The 23,549-nt window shown below is 36.2% G+C and overlaps 1 non-coding gene across 1 annotated transcript; it reads left to right on the top strand.

Moving 5' to 3' along the window:
* Positions 1-14,057: 14,057 nt before the first annotated feature.
* LOC136221075 (small nucleolar RNA R71) lies at positions 14,058-14,164 on the top strand. The gene has a single exon (XR_010684866.1). It is a non-coding gene; the product is annotated as a small nucleolar RNA R71 (small nucleolar RNA).
* The last annotated feature ends 9,385 nt before the right edge of the window (positions 14,165-23,549 follow it).

The following is a 23,549-nucleotide window of genomic DNA, read 5'->3' as shown; positions in this document are numbered from 1 at the left end:
GTCTATTGGTCTATTATAAAGTACAGTCTCACTTCATGCTTGTATGAACACTTTATAACTACTTAAATAAACTTAGGGTTACTTTCTTTATGAAAGATTTGTGCCTTTATATATAGTTACAGTTTAATGTTATATATCTGATTAAACAAATGATTAAATAAACAATTTATTCATTAATATTTATATCCTAAAACAATTGTCTATAGGACATAAACCCCAACAGAGTAAACTCAAGCTCGGGGTCTTATGGTAACACCTGAATTGTCGAAAAATTGTTTTTCACGAATATGGGGTAATGCTTAAATTAGGATAGAATAATTGGATGAGTAAACTCATGTTGTTCTAACCTAATGGGCAATATGGTTGGGATTGATAGACGACACATATCAGTTACTAATGTGGTTAGTAACCCAACAACCTAGAAATCACATGTTTTAATGTGATTGATTACATGAATCTACCTAATGAATGAAACTAGCTTGTTGAGTAAACTCAAGGTGAAACTTCAGGAGTTAGGATTCTAGCTCACTAAAGGAATTGTGAATATCCTTCGAATTAATATAGAGGGTTATTAATTTGGTAAAATAGTGGGAGCAATTTAAAAACATAAAAGACCAACGTATTTAAATTGTAAATGAATTAAGCAAATGAATAACATCTGTCACTCTATCTCACTCTCAAGTAAATACTCTGAATCATCATATCTAAAATGGATCTACGTAATATTTTAACCGATAACAAATTGAATAGTTCAAAATTCACCAACTATTTTGGCAAACTCAAAATTGTTTTGAGGATTCGAAATGATTGGGTATGTATTAAGATACACTGATACCCATCATCAAAATTGTTTTGAAGTTCGAAAAGATTGGGTATGTATTAAGATACGTCAATACCCAATGTCCTTGTTGATGATGCTCCTGTTAAGAGGATTGATGTTTACCGGAAGCACCAATCAGATGACGAACGTACAGGATGTATCATACTTGCAGTTATGGCACTAGAGCTACAAAAGCAACATGAGAAAATGGATGCGTATTCCATAGTTATACACTTGGAAGGTGTTTTGAGAAACATACTCAAATGCGGACGCTATGAGATAGTGATGAATGTTTCGCTCCAAGATGCAAGAAGATTCTTTCTGTTGTGGCACTTTGTGTCAAGATGATTGGCTACATCACCAAAGCTTTCTAGTATTAGATTTATGATGGATAATAAATTAAGTGTCGACTTAGTTCTACAATCCCTCCTAGAGATTTATTCATAAGTTTATCTCGAACTGTCAGATGAATAAACTCAGAGACCTCTCTAGAAGAGCTCTTGAATATGCTCAAGTCAGTTGAGCCCAAATCTTAAGAAAGTGATGTCAGCACTTGTTATTGAGGGATCTCACGAGAGAAAAGGAAGTTTCCCAATTCTAAAGATTCCAAGAAGAACAAATGCATTAAACCCAAGTCAATAAAAGCAAGAAGGGAATGCCACCAATATGGTAAAGAATGGAATTGGAAGAGGAACTGTAAGAAGTACTTAGACTCTCTCTAGAAGAAGGGTCATGATGATGCTTTTACTTTTAGAACTAAAGGATAGATAATTCAACTTACTTATGATAGTCACCTAGGCCATGTAAGCAAGAAACACATGTCTAAGCTTCATCAAGATGGGCTTATAGACTCGGTTGATTTTGAATCAATGGGCACATGTAAGTCTTGTTTAAAGGAAAGATGACAAAGACACCCTTTAGTAATAAATGAGAATGCGTATCAGACACTCTAAGACTAGTACATTCATATGTATGTAGTCATACGTCAAACACAAGCAAGAGAAAGGTTCGATCACTTCATTAGCTTCATAAGATGATCATACCAGATATTGATTCATCTACTTGATGAAGCATGAGTCAGAAGCTTTTGAGAAAGTTCAAATGCTTCAAGGATGAAGTAAGAAAAACAAACAAGAAAGAATATTATAGTGCTTCGATTAGATCATCGTGGAGAATATCTTTCTAATGATTTTTCTGAATTATCTAAATTGAATATATGATTCGCTCATAATGGACTCCTCCGTACACACCCGCGATGTATCTGAAAGGAGAAATTGTACTCTATTAGATATAGTACGATCCATGATGAGCACAACCTCCCTTCCAAAGATGTTCTAAGGCTACGCCCTTGAAACCGCCTTATTTACCTTGAACCGAGTATCACAAAACCGCCAAGTTCTATTCCATTTGAATTGTTCATTGGAAAAGAAACCCAGTTTCTCTTTCATGAGAATTTAGGGGTGATCAAAATATGTTAAATGAATAACATCAGATTAAGTTTGACCCTAAATCTGACAAATACTTCTTCTTTGGAAATCCGAAAGAAACAGTAGGATATTACTTCTATCATTCGGATGATCGAAAGTAATAGTATCCAAACACGCTGCATTTCTAGAGAAAGAGTTTCTTCTAGAAACACAAGTAGAAGGCGTGATTGAACTTGAAGAAGTTCAAGAAGAAGGATTGGCTGAAATAGCGGAAGTGATGGTGGAACTTTAATCTGTCTCACAAGATGAGACACTGGTGACATTACTAACTCATAGTTCTGGTTGACTTCATCAAATCCCAAAGAACTTTGGATTTCTAGTGGGAGCCGATGAAATTTGTTGAGCGATTTCCGCAAGTGCACGGTATACGCTTGTAGTAATAAAAGATATCGATCCCACAGGGAACGTTTTTTAACAAAAACTTATTTTGAATTGGTTAAATATACTTTTAAGATTTATAATATGGAAAATCGTTAAATCGGAATTGGTTTTGAAACTGCTAGAATGAGAATTAGATTAGAGTATAAAGATGTTAGAAAATACTTCTGATTTAGGAATGAATTTACAAAACAGGATTGTTTAGTTCTTTAGAAAAGTAAACAAATGTATTCGTTTGCATTAAGCAAAGAAAACAACTTTAAACTTTGTATAAATTATAACGATGAAATAAATGACGGAACCTCTAATTTTTAGGCTTTGAACTGTAGTCAATCCTCCTACGGCCGGGTTAGATCGCTACCTTAACCAAATTAAAACTCTACCGAGATAATAATTTGTCTAAGTGTTCAACAAAGTTTCCTTGTAAAGATTTTGAATTAAACTACGTTTTAATGAAAACACCGGCAATCCACTTCGGATCCTTTACCAAAGTGCTGCATGAAAATCTATCGAATAGAACGGACTTTATTAGATGAAATATAAATTGATACAAGTTTACAGAGAACAAGGAGCATGAAAACATTCGACGGTGTGCAAGTGAACAGGTTGTCAATCCTTTCTCTGGGTTTCGTTAGAGTTTGTCAGGCTCAGGGGCGGATTCTCTACTCAATCTTCTCGCTGAATCTTCGGAATAGAGACTGGTCTATCTACTACCAAAATGTAAACTAATATGAACAAATATAAACGCTACTGTGTTTGTTATTATTGAATAAACAATGTGTGTACATCATATTGCTTTTTTACAGAAATGAAATCTAAATTCTGAATCACTTGACTCGGAATTTCTGCATAAATTCTATACTAATCTCTTTCTTCTATATCTTTTCAACTCTCCATCAACTCTTTATTTATAGATGTTGAAGAGTCGTGGTTGAAGTGTCGTGTCCATTGTGAAGGATCGTATCCGTTGTGAAGGGACATCTTTATCCACCCGAACGAACGCGTTTCTTTGATTTAAACATGTGTTCATTGTACTTGGAGGAATTTCTGCACTTACCGAGAATGGCAATTCTCGGCCGAGAATGGGGGAGCATTTATTTGGTCTTCGGACGAAGGGAAGGAGCTGCTGAAAAACACGTGTCGAGATCGAGAATTTGAGATTCTCGGTCGCGGCTTTCATAAAATTCTCTACCGAGAATCCTGTTTCCTCAACCGAGAATGTGACATTTTCTTCTGTTTCTGACCTCGTCTTTTGTCCTCGTTTAGGTGTAATTGATCTTCGTCGTTTTTAACTCCTTTTGTAAGGTTTTTATTCTGTTTTAAGCTCTTTTCGTTCCTATTTGGATTTTACCAAATATTTAGGTACCTTGCAAGAAAGAAACATATTCGAACGTAAAAGTATTCTAAATAGGTATAAATAGCACAAATTCGTAGCAAATATTGATGTAATTATTGATGATATATTAGGTATATTTTAGGCTTAACAAATCTCCACACTTAATCTTTTGCTAGTCCCGAGCAAAATTTCACTGAATTTATTCTTTAAACTAATCCCTGTATGAAAATAAAACATATATCTCTGTATTATCTTTTTTAATTAGTTAAGCCGAAAAGACTAACTTCGCATGGCAAATTTATACGCAAAATATCAAACTATCTTAGTATAAAGGCGATATATCATTCGTCTTGTATCTTTATTTTAAAATTGAAGTATTCGGGACGATATAAGCACGCATGTTATTGAGTCTTTCGTCTCAAGGCATTTCAAAGCACAAAATTTCCTTTCCCAAACCTAAACTAATATATGAGATATATTAAATTTAAATAAGTACTTAGGATTAATTTATTTACTTAGTTACGCCCGAGATAAGGGTGGTCTTGATCGTAACCTTATACGTATTTTTATTTTATGTTCGCTTAAGAGGTACCGACCATGCCATGGGTGGACGCAATCGTTACTTTAAGCTTAAACACACTTACTATTTTGTTTAAACATTCATTCCATACCTCGATTGTGATAAGGGTGGCCGCAACCGTGGCCAAAAGTAAGCGGTACTTAATTTTCTTCCCTTTCATACCTCGATTGTGATAAGGTTGGTCTCAATCGTGGCCAAAAGTTAAGAATTCAACTAATTGATTAATTAATATGAAATATAAAATTTAAATTGTAACTTGGGAAAAAGAAAGATAGCACATTCATCCTATATTGACTTAAAATTCAACATGTATTATGGCTAAAGTTTCCTTAAAAACTTCAATTGGCGTTAATGTAAGACGAAATCAAACCGAGCTAAAATTGTTAGTTCAATTTAATGCCTATAAACCTAATTGAAAATTTAAAATAAGATTTATTGAATCATGAATTTCATGATATAAAATAGAGATTGATATAAAGAATTTTTTACTTAAATACATTCACTCGAGACGTTTTTACTTAAAATCGTATCGGAGATTTGTGAAATTTTTTGAAAATATTACCCGTATAGAAATATTATTTCTATAGATAATGATAACCTAAAAAATAATAATCATATTAACTTATGATTAATTTATAAACATATGAAAATGTTAAGTTAATAGAAATAGTGTGAAATAAAATGTGTTGCAATATATGTTGCATTTGCATAAAAATTATTCGTTGCATTTAGTATTTGTGCTAAAAACTAAAATGATATATGTATATCTCCTCCCACACTTAAATTGGACCATGTCCTCATTGGTGCAAAAATCGAGATATCTTGAAAAATAAGCACGAAATAAAGCATACGAAATAAAGATAGAATATTAGTAAATAAAAAGCATTCAACATAAAATTAAAAATTGTACCAAACATCATAAAAAGAAATATTGTACCAAACTTAACAAGATAACAAGAAAAATAAAAGAGACAACCTAAGCATTAGGCGGGGAATCCGGAGGTGTTGGTGAAGTATCCACATTTCGGCGACGGAAAAATGAAAGCATCCGATGCCGAGTAGACCTATGTTCGTGCCTCAAAGTATTGAGGTTGTCATTCATCACCATGTTATTCTCCACCAAATCATCAATTCTTAAATTCATTTGACGATTATTGGAATTGATTTGGTTCAAAATCCTCCGCAAATCCACCGGATCATCCTCTTGAGGTGCTTGGGGTTGTGGTTGAGCTTGCGGTGCATCCTCCTCGCCTTCCGCCTCGCCTCCTTCTTCGGTACCTACAAATTGAGAACTTGAAGCTCCTCCACCCATAGTGCCACAAAGATGGGCAATACGGGAAGCATATGAAATAAAAACGGGAGGAACCGAAGTAAGCAATAAGTGAGCCCGCTCAAGCGCCAAGATGTCCAAAATTGGAACATACCCATGGTAGTTGGACATGTCATAATCGGCCAATTCACCCCGTGCTCCCAAAACAATAGCCGTGATAAATTACCGAGAGGGACTTGAATTGTATGAGCCCTCAAAGCACGGAACAAATTATCAAACAACATACCAATGCTATCAACCCTCAAACCTTTAAACAAACTATCCAAAACAAACAAATCCCGAACTTGAATCTTCGAACTCTTAACACGACCAAACAAGGAAAAACTCAAATATTTGTGAAAGAAGAACACACAATTGTCCTTAATCAACTTGCTTGAAGTGTTTTTGGAGTTAAAATAGTCTTGGTCCGAAAGAGTTTGCCAAACAGAATCGTTATCAAAATCCTTAGGCTTATCATAAAAATCAGTAGTAGGGAAACCAAACATGTTTCCCATTGCCTCATAATCTATGGTGTAAGTCACACCATTATTCCTAAAAGAGATTGATGTCTTCTTCTTGTTCATGGTCAAAGTGACCAAAAACTCCACCACGTATTCATGAATACGGGGAAAACGCATAAAAACGAACTCTTGCCAACCCAAAGCCTCAATAAAAGCATCAATTCTAGTAGAGAAGTTTAATGCTCTTATCGAATCGAAGTCAAGGAAATGCATATCGACAAACTCTCGCTTGGAATTGGAAAAGTGAAGAAATCGAGCGGCTTCCTCCTCCGTTTCGATATCGAAATAGGCTCCGTAATGAATACGAAGGCGATTAGCTTCCGTAACCGGAGGTTTTTGACCAACAGTCTTTCGTCTAGGCATGGTAATGGTGGTGGCTAGGGTTGTGTAAAGAAGAAGAGGAAGAAGTGAAAAAGAGAGAAGAGCAAAGGATGAAGATGAATTGGAAGTTGTAAAATGAGGTAATGAATGGAAAAGAGAGAAGAGAGGGTAAATAATAAATTGGGAAGAGGGAAAGTGATGTATGGGGAAGAGTTTAGAGTAGGGGATTGGGTAAAAAGTGAGGTGATGTGAGGTTTGTGTAAGGGGTAGGTTTATATAGGGTGAAATAAGGAGATGTAGAGGTTGAATAGGAATAGGAATAGGCTTGAAATAGGGCAAAAATTCGGAATAATGTTGCCTGCAGGTCGCGTGTCGCGACTGAGAATGCGGATCCGCGGTCGCGGCACGCGAATTTCAGAGAACAAATTGCTCTGAATTCGGCCTGTTTTCGCTGGACTTACAGAGAATTTTAAATTCTCGGTAGAGAATTGGTCAAAAATGGCTTTTTAGGTGCCTTTTGACTTGGTTGTGCAATTTTGTTGGTAATTTGTGTCCTAAACTTAATATAAACTGTACCTGCACTTAAAAACTAAAATAAATAGCATTAATTGCAAGGAAAACCAAAGGTTTATCCTTATTAATTGGAATTAGAGGGAAATAAATGGTATATGAAGAATTAATGAAATATTAATGCATATTTATGCACACAAGTTAAAAGAATCATATTAAGTGCATATTAATACATATTAAAGGCATGTATTTAATCAATTGAATGAAAACTTAATGTATTGAATCCAATGAATTAAGTTTTTGAAGTGGGATTATGTGTTGAATAAGAAATCATATTAGATTATTCTAAACATTATTATCTTCATTTAACCAATATATTTTTAACTATTAGCAAAGCAATAAACGAACTAAGATGAATAGAAAAGTTAATTTATTAATAGAACACATATGTACAAAATATAAAAATAAACAATTCAATTACAACAAAGTAAGAAAAATATGTACAAAATAAAATTTGAAAAACCTAAACTATTCTACATAATCATCCCTATCAAGCGGGATTTCTGTGGCCCTATAGTGGTCAATTTTTAACTGCACGAAAGCTTGACGTTTCGGTGCAGAAAGAAAATGCGGGCCTGCACAAAAGACACGTTTCACGAGTCCTTCAAACTCTAAAAATTCATAATTTATCATCGGGAAGAATTCATCATCACTCCAAGGAACATCAATAGTACCCTTGGTACCGAGAATTATTCCACAGATTATATTTCCGAACCCAATCTTTTTATCCTTGGAACGAGAAGCGGCGACAAGACCCTCCATCAGAATTTTTGAAGAATCAACTGTATTTCCTTGGAATATATCTCCAAGAACATATAAATCGGCGTCACGGACCACACTACTAAATGTGCGACCGAACAAACTGTGACACAAGAATTTGTGTAAATACAGCATGGAGTTGGAGTGAAAGGAATGATTGTAGGCGAGTCGAGGATTGAAACGCCAAAAACCAGTAAGCATTCTCCATATGTCCGTGGATGTCATGTCTTTGCCAGGATGACGTTTGATTGTATCCCTCGGGGGAAAACCAAACCAGGCCTGCAACTCTGGATAGCCAAAAGTAAAGATTTCGCCATCTCGACGAAAACTAAGACGGACCCGTCGTTTGTTAATGAAACGAACGGTACAGAAAAATTCCAGAATCCAATCGCCAATGATTGGAAATCGCATTTTGGCAAATTTTGTCCACCCTAAGCGTTCCAAATAGCGACTCAAGTCATTGCTTATTCCAAGGTTATCATTCAAGAAGTCATCCATATATAACATTCCAATAAAGAATGTATAACGGAGCCTCCAGTAGCGCCTTCCTTCATCGTGATTGAAAATAGGAAAGGGCGCACCGTATCGTTTGGATAAGTCTGGACGTTTGTTGCTTGAAGCAGCATTTTTCTTTGAGGTTTTGTGTTTAGTAGGCATGGTAAAGAACTAAAGAAACAATGTGTCTGTAACTCAGGGGGAAAAATGGTGTTTTGAAGAAAATCAGAAAATTGATCTGACAAAGATGAAAAGAAAGTAACAGAACCATGATCCTCTAGGACTTATTTATAAGATTTTAGGATGAAATGAGATGTTGTTTTGATGCGAAAAGGCATAAAATTATACCTTTCTGAATTGAAGAAACTTAATTTTTCGTTTATGAAAGGGTTTGTCTATAGGTTGAAGATGATTCAGGTCTGATGGTGTAAAAACAGCGCGTGTCGCATCCGAGAATGGCAAATTCTCGGTCGCAACATGCTGATTTCCTTGCGGAAATCAGGCGTCGAAACCCATTTTCCGATTCTCGGCCGAGAATTAAATATTCTCGGTAAGTTCAGAAAAAACCTTACCTATTTGGACAATTTTGAAAAGGAGAATTCTCGACCGAGAATTCCAAATTCTCGACAGAGAATCGCCTGAAACTTCAAATTCGAACTAATCTCCTAAAATCAAATCTAAAATCATGAAATAAACATATTTTATGCATATAAATCATAATATAAAGTCATCTAATCATAAAAATGACATGTGTAAAATAAAAAAAATTAATAATTAATTAAAAATGAAAAAATTTAAAAGAAAAGAAAACAAAATAAGTTGTGTTAGAAAAGCGAAACAAATTATACTTCAGATAATCTTGTTACGAACTCAATTCCTATATTCGAAATATTTTCGTAATAAATTTTGCATCGATTACCATTAACTTTGAAACGAACTCCGTTAGGTCCTTCAAGTTCTAAAGAACCATAATCGAATGCTTTGACGACTAAATATGGTCCTATCCATCTGGACTTAAGTTTTCCTGGAAATAAACGAAGTCGTGAATTAAATAACAGCACCTTATCCCCAATATTAAAGTGTTTGACTTTAATCTTGGCATCGTGCCATTTTTTCACTTTTTCTTTATATATCTTCGCATTTTCGTAAGATAGATGACGTAACTCATCTAACTCATTTAAATTGAGCAAACGTTTCTTACCTGCTTGGTGCAAATTAAAGTTAAGTTCCCTAATATCCCAATAGGCTTTATGCTCTAATTCGACTGGTAAATGACATGTTTTCCCATACACTAATCGGTATGGAGTCATTCCTATTGGTGTTTTAAATGCAGTACGGTATGCCCATAACGCATTATTGAGTTTACAAGACCAGTATTTTCTTGAAGATGAAACTGTTTTCTCTAGAATCCATTTGAGTTCTCTATTTGATATCTCCGCCTGACCATTTGATTGAGGATGGTATGGCGTCGACACGCTGTGGCGTACTCCATATTTTTTCATAAGTATATCAAAACTTCGGTTTATAAAATGGGTACCGCCATCACTACCGATGACTCTAGGACAACCAAATCTACAAAATATATCGTCAAGAAAACTAACAACTACTTTAGAATCGTTTGTCGGGGTTGCAATTGCTTCAACCCACTTTGAAACATAATCTACGGCGACTAATATGTAGGTTTTACCATTAGAAGGAGGAAAAGGTCCCATGAAATCTATTCCCCACATGTCGAAGACTTCAACTTCTAACATGGTTGTGAGGGGTATCTTATCTTTCCTTCCTAAATTTCCTGTTCTTTGGCACTTATCACAACGAGTAATAAATGAACGGACGTCTTTAAACATCGTAGGCCAAAAGAAACCACATTCAAATATTCTAGCTACTGTCTTACTAACTCCATTATGTCCTCCATAAGAGCTAGAATGGCATTCCGACATTATGGATTCATATTCATTTTCACTAACGCATCTCCTAATTATCCTGTCACCACATGTTCTGAACAAAAAAGGATCTTCCCAAAAATACTGTTTAATGTCAAAGAAGAATTTCTTCTTTTGTTGGAAAGTTAATCCTTCTGGAACAATATTGGCTGCAAGATAGTTTGCAAAATCCGCGTACCATGGTGACATGACACTTTCAATTTGATAGAGATATTCATCGGAGAAATCATCTCGTATACCGTTAGTTTCACCTATAGGACCGTTTTCATCTTCGAGCCTTGATAGATGATCGGCGATAAGGTTTTCGACTCCCTTTTTGTCTTTAATTTCTATATCAAATTCTTGTAATAATAAAACCCATCTAATTAGACGTGGTTTAACATCTTTTTTAGCGAATAAATACCTTAAAGCTGCATGATCAGTATAAATAATAACTTTCGAACCTAACAAGTATGACCTAAACTTATCGCATGCAAATACTATATCTAACATTTCTTTCTCTGTTGTGGTGTAGTTTAATTGTGCACCGGACAATGTGTGACTTGCATAATAAATGACATGAAGTTTCTTATCCTTCCTTTGACCTAAAACACATCCAACAGCTAAGTCACTTGCATCACACATAATTTCAAAAGGTAAATCCCAATCGGGTTTAGAAATAATAGGTGCACTGACTAAAGCTGTTTTCAATGTTTCGAAAGCTTTAACGCAATCTTCATTAAAATCAAAGGTTGAATCTTTCATGAGTAAATTAGTAAGTGGTTTGGAAATTATAGAGAAATTTTTAATAAATCTCCTGTAAAAACCTGCATGTCCTAAAAATGACCTTACTCCCTTAACAGTAGTTGGAGGGGGTAATTTTTCTATCACAGAAGTTTTTGCTCTATCCACTTCTAATCCTTTTTCAGAAATTTTGTGACCTAAAACAATTCCTTCATCAACCATGAAATGACATTTTTCCCAGTTTAATACTAAATTTGTTTCTTCACACCTAGACAAAACTTTATCCAAGTTTTTTAGGCATGAATCGAAAGAATCTCCATAAACTGAAAAATCATCCATAAAAACTTCCATGATATCTTCAATGAAATCATTAAAAACTGCAGTCATACAACGTTGAAATGTTGCAAGTGCGTTACATAGACCAAAGGGCATTCTCCTATATGCAAATGTTCCGTAAGGACATGTGAAGGTTGTTTTATCTTGGTCATCCGGGTAAATGTATATTTGAAAGAATCCGGAGTAACCGTCTATAAAATAATAGAAAGCATGACTAGATATTCTTTCGATCATTTGATCAATGAAAGGTAGAGGAAAATGATCTTTCCTAGTTGCTTTATTAAGGTTCCTATAGTCTATACAAACCCTCCAACCGGTGGTGGTTCGTGTAGGTATTAATTCCCCTTCGTCATTCCTTACAACTGTTATGCCTCCCTTTTTAGGTACACAATGGATTGGACTAACCCATTCACTATCCGAAATAGGATAAATGATTCCATTGTCTAGAAGTTTAGTAATCTCGTTTTTTACTACTTCTTTCATATTCGGATTTAGGCGTCTTTGTCTATCCGCTTTAGGCGGCTTATCTTCTTCTAAGTGAATTCTGTGCATTACAATGCTCGGATTAATACCTTTTAAGTCTGAAATTTGCCAACCCATACTTCCTATCCTATTTCTAACAACTTCTTTCAATTTCTCTTCTTGAACCTGTGTTAATTTGTTAGAGATAATTATAGGTAGAGAATCGCCTTCGCCTAAGAAAGCGTACCTCAAATGACTTGGTAATTCTTTAAGTTCTAATTTAGGTGGAACTATAATTGAAGGCGGAACTGGTCCATCTTCTCGAATCAAAGGCTCTGGGTCCTTATCTTCTAATTCCTCACTCATTATAGGTTCTATTATTTCTTCTTTTTGAACAATGTCATTTACACATTCTTCAACTAAATCAAGTTTCATACAAGCGAAATCCTCCATAGGATATTTCATCGTTTGGTTCATATCAAACTCAATCTTATCGTCTCCTATTCGTAAAACTACTTTCCTTTCCGACACATCAACTAGAGCACGTCCCGTGTTCATAAACGGTCTACCAAAGATTAGCGGACAATTAACGTCATAGGCAAAATCTAATATCACGAAATCGGTAGGAAAAATAAATTTGTCAACTTTAACTAAAACATCCTCGATTATACCATATGGTATTTTAGTGGTTTGATCCGCTAATTGCAAAACCATATTGGTACGTTTGATATCTTCTTCTAAGCCTAACTTATTGAAAATTGATAATGGCATCAAGTTTATGCTTGCTCCTAAATCACAAAGACAACTTGGGAATTCAATATCTCCCAATTTACACGGAATGGTAAAACATCCGGGATCTTTGAGTTTGGTGGGCAAATTACTTGACACAATTGAACTACAATCTTCGGTTAGTGAAATGGATGAAATTCCTTCCCAACTGATTTTCTTTGAAATTAAATCTTTGAGGAATTTACCATAATTGGGTATTTGCGTAATCGCATCCATAAACGTCAAATTAATATGCAAATTTTTAAGTTTGTCTAAAAATGTTAAAAGTTGTTTGTCATAGTCCTTATTGCGGACTTTGTGTGGAAAAGGTGGTTTGGGTACAAAAGTTTTTGTACTAGAGTCAATTTGTGCATCTTTTTGATTTAATGTGTCTTCTTTGGACTTTGGTAAATCAGTTCCTGGTAAAGTTGAATTTCCGGGCATTTCCGGACCTAAGTAATTTTTCCCTGAACGAAGAGTGATAGCCTTTACATGCTCTTTCGGATTTTCTTTCGTATGGCTGGGAAGACTTCCCTCTTTGCGGGATGGAATTGATTTAGCGAGTTGTCCAATTTGAACCTCCAAATTATGGATGCTAGATGATTGGTTTTTAATAAGCTGATCGAATTTATTCTCGATCCGTTTAAAACCATCGTCGTGATTACTTATTTTTCCGCTCATAGCATCAATAAATTTGTCGATTTTAGAAGATAAAGTGCTAATCGTATCTCTTGATTAATTTTGATAATTAGTGGTACGATTTTGATTAGCATTAGCATTATTATTATCTCTCCAGTTAAAGTTAGGATGATTTCTCCATCCAGGATTATATGTATTGGAGTAAGGGTTATTAGTTTGGTTTTGCCCTTGGACAAAATTTACCTGTTCAATTTCGCTCATACCTTCATAATCCACATCCGTTTGGATTGGCTTACCATTAGGATCACACGGTGCCATAAACCTATCAATTTTGTGCGATAAGGCAGAAAATTGGGCTTGCAACATCGCAACTGGATCAAGATTCACTATACCTTTAACTGATGACGTAGTTAAGGATGATGGTTTCACTATTGGTACGTGTCCACGCTCCGCGGGCCACATACTGCTGTTGATTGCCATTTCCTCCAGAAGTTCTCTTGCTTGGGCTGATGTTTTCTTCATGAATAACCCTCCAGACATAGCGTCCAATGAACCTCTAGTTGTAGGATTTAGTCCATTATAAAATGTTTGCATTAAAAGTTCAGCGGGCAATTGGTGGTGTGGGCATAAACGTTGAAGTTCTTTAAAACGTTCCCAAGCCTCATAAAGAGTTTCATTATCATTTTGAGAAAAAGATGTTAACTCTTTAATGACTCTTGCGGTTTTTGCTAAAGGAAATTTTTTTGATAAAAATTCTTGGGCTAATTGTTCCCAAGTTTCAAATGTTGCGGCTGGCATAGAAGTTAACCACTCTTTGGCTCGATCCTTCAAAGTAAAAGGAAAAAGGCGAAGTTTGATTGCTTCCGCAGTCACATCTGTTATTTTAAAAGTGTCACAAATTTCTAAGAAATTTGTCAAATGGGTGTTAGGATTTTCGTTAGGTAACCCGTAAAATGTTACGTTATTTTGTAACATATTAAGCAATGCTGGCTTAATCTCAAATTGATTTGCATTTATTTAGGGTCTAACTATACTGTTCGTTACACCGGCCACTCCTGGCCTAGCGTAATCCATAAGTGTAGCCATAACTTCTAGCTCAGTAATTCTAGTTTTTATTGGAGTCTTGTTTTTGTTTTTGTTTTTGTTTTTCTTGTTCTTCTTAAGAGTCTTTTCAATTTCTGGGTCTAGCGGTTTTGGTGGAATGCCTGAACTTCGAGAACTGCGCATGAACTTGAAATTTCGCACGAACCGAAACTACCTTCAAAACAGAATTTGAAAAATAAATATGTTAGTAATTTGAAATAAATAAAATATAAAAGTTTGAATAAGTATAAATAAACCTAGATTCGAAATAAAATACACAAAATCTAAATTTTTGTCAAAAATTTTGGCGTTCCCCGGCAATGGCGCCAAAAACTTGTTGAGTGATTTCCGCAAGTGCACGGTATACGCTTGTAGTAATAAAAGATATCGATCCCACAGGGAACGTTTTTTAACAAAAACTTATTTTGAATTGGTTAAATATACTTTTAAGATTTATAATATGGAAAATCGTTAAATCGGAATTGGTTTTGAAACTGCTAGAATGAGAATTAGATTAGAGTATAAAGATGTTAGAAAATACTTCTGATTTAGGAATGAATTTACAAAACAGGATTGTTTAGTTCTTTAGAAAAGTAAACAAATGTATTCGTTTGCATTAAGCAAAGAAAACAACTTTAAACTTTGTATAAATTATAACGATGAAATAAATGACGGAACCTCTAATTTTTAGGCTTTGAACTGTAGTCAATCCTCCTACGGTTGGGTTAGATCGCTACCTTAACCAAATTAAAACTCTACCGAGATAATAATTTGTCTAAGTGTTCAACAAAGTTTCCTTGTAAAGATTTTGAATTAAACTACGTTTTAATGAAAACACCGGCAATCCACTTCGGATCCTTTACCAAAGTGCTGCATGAAAATCTATCGAATAGAACGGACTTTATTAGATGAAATATAAATTGATACAAGTTTACAGAGAACAAAGAGCATGAAAACATTCGACGACGTGCAAGTGAATGGGTTATCAATCCTTTCCCTGGGTTTTGTTAGAGTTTGTCAGGCTCAGGGGCGGATTCTCTACTCAATCTTCTCGCTGAATCTTCGGAATAGAGACTGGTCTATCTACTACCAAAATGTAAACTAATATGAACAAATCTAAACGCTACTGTGTTTGTTATTATTGAATAAACAATGTGTGTACATCATATTGCTTTTTTACAGAAATGAAATCTAAATTCTGAATCACTTGACTCGGAATTTCTGCATAAATTCTATACTAATCTCTTTCTTCTATATCTTTTCAACTCTCCATCAACTCTTTATTTATAGATGTTGAAGAGTCGTGGTTGAAGTGTCGTGTCCGTTGTGAAGGATCATATCCGTTGTGAAGGGACGTCTTTATCCACCCGAACGAACGCGTTTCTTTGATTTAAACATGTGTTCATTGTACTTGGAGGAATTTTTGCACTTACCGAGAATGGCAATTCTCGACCGAGAATGGGGGAGCATTTATTTGGTCTTCGGACAAAGGGAAGGAGCTGCTGAAAAACGCGTGTCGCGACCGAGAATTTGAGATTCTCGATCGCGGCTTTCATAAAATTCTCTACCGAGAATCTTGTTTCCTCAACCGAGAATGTGACATTTTCTTCTGTTTCTGACCTCGTCTTTTATCCTCGTTTAGGTGTAATTGATCTTCGTCGTTTTTAACTCCTTTTGTAAGGTTTTTATTCTGTTTTAAGCTCTTTTCGTTCCTATTTGGATTTTACCAAATATTTAGGTACCTTGCAAGAAAGAAACATATTCGAACGTAAAAGTATTCTAAACAGGTATAAATAGCACAAATTCGTAGAAATATTGATGTAATTATTGATGATATATTAGGTATATTTTGGGCTTAACAAAATTCCAAAGAGATTTGGATTTCTAGTGGGAGACGACAAAGAGGTTCACATGTTAGACGATAAACCTATGACTTATGAGAAGGCTCTTGTAAACCTATACATGTAAACTAGTGGGAGCTCGTATGAGCCTTTACATGTAAACTAGTGGGAGCTTGGTCGTTTACTTAGTATTATACATCGACGATATTCTACTAATGGGAACGACGTAGCTATACTGCAATCGGTGAAAATTTTGGTTATCGGATAAAATTCTCCATAACAGACTTAGGAGAAGCAGCTTACATCTTAAGGATTAAGATCTATGGAGATAGATTGAGAAGACTCTTTGACCCCTCCTAGTCTAAACATGTTGACAAAGTGCTCAAAGCGTTTTGCACTAGACCTAACATCACTTTTGCTTTAAGCATGACAAAGTCGATTATAGGTCAATCCGAGTGATGGTCACTGGATTGTTGTCAAGAACATTCTTAAGTACTTAAAATGACTGAAGATATGTTCCGGGTATATGGAGATGAAATTTGAGAGTTGGAGACTTTCAGATGCAAGTCATCAAACAGATAAAGATGATCTTATAGAATACAAGTTTATTTTGAAAGAGGTACGATTAGCTGGAATAGTTCCGAGCAGGAAATCGTGATCGAGCCAGTAAATTAAATCAGAGTATATATATATATATATATATATATATATAGCATCTTCGGAAACAGCTAAAAGAAAGTTTGGAATGGAAGTTCATTAATGAACTAGGCGTGGTACCTGACATTGAGATTAACAATAGGGCTGTTGCTCTTGCTAAGGCCCCACAGTCTCATAATACGTCCAAACACTACCTCAGTCGTTAACTATCTCTTCCGAGAGATAACAACAAGAGTAGATGTGAGAAAGAGTGCCCACCAAGGCACAATCTTATAGATCCATTTAATAGAATGCCTTACCCCAAAAGGTTCATGATCGTCATACAAATGCTTATGGGAATGTTTTCAAAAACAATTGGCTTCAGTCCAAGTGGGAGAATGTTGGAGTTTAGTGTCCTAAAGACAATTGTTTTAGGATATTAATATTAATGAATAAATTGTTTATTTGATCATTTGTTTAATCAGATATATAGCATTAAAATGTAACTATATATAAAGGCACAAATCTTTCATAAAGAAAGTAACCCTAAGTTTATTTGAGTAGTTATAAAGTGTTCATACAAGCATGAAGTGAGACTGTACTTTATAATAGACCAATAGACTTAAAGTCAACCCAAGTCAAGTAATATGTTATAGGGGTTGGCATATTACTGTTGAGACTTGCATGTAACAATGTTTTCTGTCGAGACAGAAAGCTGATCTCACAAGCTTTAGATATTCAGATATCTAGACAGTTACATGGATCCGGTGAAGGAGTTCATTAGGATTGGGACCCGACTAGAGATAACAGAATGGATTGATTTATCTAATGTGTCAACTGTTCATCTCATTGGTATTAGTAGGTATAACTAATCCTCAGACTCAAACATTCGTTAATTAGTGATTCTGGATTATGGAGTCTGATACTTTGATTCTGTGCGAGCACGATCCAATAGGTGAGAGCCTGGGGTGTGTGAGAGCAGGGTTGGGTATCACACAAAGTAATTACATAATAGTTAATGTCATATTGAGCATTCGTCACTCCCGATAAGTGAGAGATATATCCAAATGGCCGCTTGTGGTGAATTGACTGAAATCCTTGCAAGGTGATACAGTTAAGAGTAGAAATGAACATTTCACTTAACTTATCTTTTCAGAGTGAATTAAACCTGTACAAGTAAAACCGGACTCTTCGTTATATGTAACCTTGACACATTCCATGGTTATAAGGAATTGACCGACAAGATATAGTTGATGAAGGATCGTATTATACTGTACCTAATACAGAAAGGTTAACGTCAGTTATCAACCTGACTTCTTAATTGCTCTGGGTGAATATCATAGGTTCTGCTAGTAACAGCTCGCGACGGTATTTCGTTATATATATGTTGGAATTAATCGTGATGAATAATTTCAAAGGATATATACGACTAGTGGCAATAAAGAACCTAATGGGTCGCATATGGGACTTGGAATCGGAGGACGAAAATGTAATTAGTGAGACACTATATATGGGCCGAAATTTACATATTAATTAGGGATAAATTAATTTGATTAATAATTATAATTTGATTATGATTATGAATTAAATTAAAAGATTATCTGATAATATTAATTAGAAGTTTTTATGTGATTGAAACTCTAATTAATTATCCCTAACATTAATTAATTATAAATTTGATTAATAATAATTATCTAGATATAATTAGTTATTATATAGATAATAGTAAAGTGTTTATTTAATTATCTAATTAAGAATCCTATTCCGAATAAGAATCCAATTATTTAATTACCTAACACAACTGGGATTAGGTTTAGAGAAGTCTATAAATAGACTCCCTAACCCCATAAATTCGACTAACACAATAATAAAGGAGGAGGAACCGTTCCGTCTTCGTCTCGGCTAATCTACATTATTTCTTACTCTCTCTTTGATCTCGTATCGATTTCTATTAGAGGCAATCATTGCGATTGCTATTATTAAGGTTGATTACTGATTAGTTATCTTTTCTGTGTTGTTTGTTTTGTTGTTCTCATGAAAGAAGAAAAGACAAACAAAAGGAGAAATTCGTTTTGCTCCTCCTACATCAAGTCAGTTCACATGTTCGCGGATTCCTAGAGATTGAACCGTCGGATCGTCACGATTTTTGGATAGGAGCTTCTAGACATATTCTTCCTTATTTTCACCATTGGGATTTTCATTCGGAGGTCTGGAAGGTCTGTTCGGGTAGGGGACAGATTCGTTGACAGATTCTATTCTTTTGAAGTTGTGGGCACTTCGTTTGCAACGGTAGATATCGTCATAAAGGTATTTCGTTCTATCCCTCTTTATATGAAATAACAATTAACAGATCTTGGAAAAGGGAAATAGATAAAATAGATAAAATTTTATAATTCCGCTGCACCTAGGCTTGTCTATTTTCTTAGTGATCTACTCGGCATCCCAGGCGACTCTGCACAGCTGACCTTTCTCTTAGTTTCTGAATCAGAAGATCATTACCCTTCATAGTAGGAGTTTCTAACAACACATTAGAGTTTAGATCACTAAGAGGCATTCTGAAATCCAGCTCAAACCGGGTCCTTTTCCCTCTCCCAGTCGTCGTACCAGTTGCATCTCCCTCTTGAATCCCTTCACCAGTCATACGGCTCCCTGTCTCAATCTCCATCGAGTCTTAAGCCAAGTTCGCAAACTTATTTTGATGTACAATCAACCCTTGCTCCCTGTTCTCTTTCTGTTTGTTAACTAGCTTCCTCGACCCCTTGCTTTTCTGTTTTCGGGCCAATATGCCTCCCGTATTCTCACTCTCATTCCTTTCCATTTCCGTCGCACTGAAGCCGTTAAAAGTCCCCCTGCTCGTACTGGCCTGGTCTTGTGCCTGATGACTTGCAAACAGGTTCAGTTGTGGTTCTGTCCAGCCGTCTTGGCCCCCTTTAGCAACATTCCCTTGATTAGTACTACGAGCCTAGTACTTCCTCTTAGGCACGAGCATCCATGGGCCATAGGCTTTTGATCTCGTCATCGGGGTTTCAGTTCTTGATTCTGGCATCAAGGAGGGCTCAGTTACCCGTTTTCCACTGTTAATTACATTGTCTGCTTCTCCTATCACCATGTCATTGGCCTCTTGGGATTTCTTTGCAGGCACCGCACTCGGCCAGCAACACTCTGTTATGAGATGTCCGTACCTACCACAATTGGTGCATGCTGTATGGAGACCTTTGTATTCCACACGCTGTATCTCCTCATCCAATTCAAATTTTGCAATCAAAGGCTTCAAGAGGTCTATCTCCACACAAACTTTAGTAAAGCGCCCTCTAGCTCTCTTTGCCATATTCTCACCCACACGAATAGGTTTTCCAATGTTAGATGCAATTCCCAAAAGAACATCCTCATCATAAAATAAAAGAGGGAGTTGAGGGAAACGTACCCAAACCATGGATTTCTCCACACTTGCTTCAGCTGGTCTGAAGGCCGCTAACCACGTCCGGACCGTGAGATAATGTCCCTGAACCATCCAGGGACCATCGTTAATCATATGGTTACCCCTGCGATTATCAAACTGAACCAGGTGAAAGCCCTCACCTAAGTCCATCATGCTTACCCCTGCGATTGGCTTCCACAGCTCCATGGTTCTTCGTTGTAGCGCCACATACCCCAAGCTTCGACCAAGAATTTTGATGATGAGGGCGTTTTCCCATGGTTTTGCCAATTTCTTTTTAAGTTCATGATCAATGGTGACTTTTGGGAAGAGAGGGTCCTCACCGTCGACATCAATTCGAATCAAGCCCGCTGCACATAGATCATTGCAAGGACAAGGAGGATGGACCGCCGAGTTAGCGGCAACGATATCTTTCCAGGATAGCTTTTGCAGCGGTGGGATATTTGGTGACAGAGGGATAGGATCATCGGGGGGTGAAGAATGCGTGTGGCGGCGGTCCGACGGGGAATGCCCTAGAGCAGCCGCGGACTCAAAGAACGACATATTCTCCACAAAATATTATCTTTGACATTTAGGGCGATGTGATGAATTTGGATTTTTAAAGACTTCTGTTGGATTTTACAGATTTTGATGGATTTTTAATAACTTTCATTAATTTGTGAATGATTTTCATAGATTTTTTTTTCAATTTGTTTTATAAATATTGACAAATTTTTATAAACATAGACAAATTTTTATAAACAATAATATAATATTAGGGATGATAACGGGTAGGATATGTGTGGTAGTGTCAATCCGCCTCATTACTCTAACAGGTGTACTTTATCAATCTCATACCTGTTCCATTTAAAATACGGGTACATTCACTAGTACAGAAATGCTCACTTGTGTCGCACCTCTTGTGTCGCACTTAAAGATAAAGCGACACAATAGAGTAACTAGTGTCGCGCGTTTTGTAAACGCGACACAACTAAGTATTTTGTGTCATCACTTGTGTCATGCTTTAAGAGCGTGCGTCACAAACGTGTTACTTCTTGTATCGTCTGTCTTACAGTGTGACACAAGAGTTAAACTTGTGACGCGCCTTTACCAAAGCGACACAATGAGTGTGTTATCTTTGTGACACACTTTTATAAAAGCGACACAAGAAATGTGTTATCTTTGTGACACGCTTTTATAAAAGCGACACAAGGAGTGTGTTATCTTTACAAAAACTTCAGATTTTAATCGTTTGTTTATTATATTAATAATTCTAAATAGGCATATAGTTCATATTGGCCCCTAAACTATATCTTAAAAATAGGTTAAGGACTTGATTGGTGATTTTAATAGTTTAGGGACCTAATTGATTTTCAAGGTATAGTTTAAGGACCTATATGAGCTTTATGCCTTCTAAATAACTTAATAAAAAATAAAAAGTAAAAACATCTAATTAGACCTAATTTTGTATCAGAACCCATCTATCTATCTCCCCCAACCCAAACGACGAAGAAGAAAAGGGGCGATTCTTCTTTCTCTCGCCGGTCGTCTCCTACCTCCGCCTGTGTCAGTCGCCTACTGCCACCTGCGTTCGTCGCCTGCCTCCGCGTCCGCCCGTCATCTGCCTCCGCCTCCGCTCGTCGATCTATGAATAACTCAGGCTATTTGCGTTCACTCCTCTCTAGACTTCTTTTGCGATCTCCCTCTTTTTTCTCCTCTGCTTTATGCCGAAATCCTAGAGGTTCCAACGGTGCTGATGATGCTTCACCAAACAACGATGATGGTTCTTCCTCCATCGATCAGTTCTTCCTCCATCGATCAGTTCTATTTCACTGAAGGTAAATATCTCCAAAGAGGTGCAGTGTGTTGAAACACCTTTCCACATAATTTTGATTTGACAAAATTGTTTAAGTATAATTAAAAACATATTCTAAACACACTAAGTTTAAATGCTTTGATTTATTCTACTAATGTGTTTGTTCAATGTTGAGTTAAATTGCTTATAAGACATAAGGATTAAAAGGCCCAAGCCCAATACAAGAGTCAAAGCCCAAGTCAAACGGTTCAAGACAACTCAGCCCGCGTATGTCAAAACGTTGTCGTTATGGACAAAACGCAACTCAGCGGAAGAAGGATCTAGAAGACCTTCAGGGAACAACTTCGGAACGAAGCTGCTGAGTTGATTCGACAAAGCATACAAGACAGCAGCTGGCTAAGGAAAACTTCCAGACAAAGTGTTTCCACTTTGGGTAAAGTTCAGACGACACAGTATGCTGTCCAGTTGACTTTACCATAAAAGGAGAGACATTCTGCCGAGCTGACCGAGGACAGAAGATACTCAAATCTGATTGGCCGAGAGCTCTGAGCAAGTCAGGATGACAACGACAGGAAGCCGTTTCCCTCCAACGGTTATTTCGAAATTCGAAATGACCGATGCCTCAAGACGTCTCTATAAATAGTGCCATCAGAAGCTTCATTCAATACAGAACTTGATCAAGCCATTACGCTGACCAAATTTCTACGCAAGTTCTGCAATCAAAAAGCAAAGCAATCTTACACTAAATTTCATATCTTTTGTGTAAAAGTCTAGAGTGATTATTCAATCATCTAAGGTGTCTTAGCAATCATTGTTTAGGACAAACACTTATCATTTCTAGAGATTAGAAAGGAGAGGCTGAGTACTCGGTTATAGTACTCAGCGAGAGATTAGGATTGAGTAGAGGTATAGAGGAAGGTACTCTTGTTATACTCAGTTGCTAAGATTGTAAAAGGTTTGAGGCTCTACCTTTAAAGAGCTCAGTAGAGGATTCAAAAGCTCGGAACGTGTTCCGGGGACAGGACGTAGGCTTAGAAGCCGAACCTGGATAAATCTGCTGAGTAACGCATTTCTTACCTTAAACTCCTTATATGTATTGCTTGCTTAAATAACCAAAAACTGACCAAATAAAGAGGTCAAGCTGAGTTGTGCGCATCAAACATCTGAGCTCAGGAATAGACTCTAAGTGCTATCTCCTGACTCAAGTTAAGAAACTGACTTAGTCACCAGTTGACTAAGCCAGTATCTTGCTGTTTACTCAGCGCCGCTGTTAAAACCTTTTCTCCTAAGAAAAGAAGTCTGCCCTAAATT

Source organism: Euphorbia lathyris, chromosome 2 (assembly GCF_963576675.1).
Source record: "Euphorbia lathyris chromosome 2, ddEupLath1.1, whole genome shotgun sequence".
Classification (NCBI taxonomy): domain Eukaryota; kingdom Viridiplantae; phylum Streptophyta; class Magnoliopsida; order Malpighiales; family Euphorbiaceae; genus Euphorbia; species Euphorbia lathyris.
This window is presented reverse-complemented; position numbering and strand designations above follow the sequence as displayed.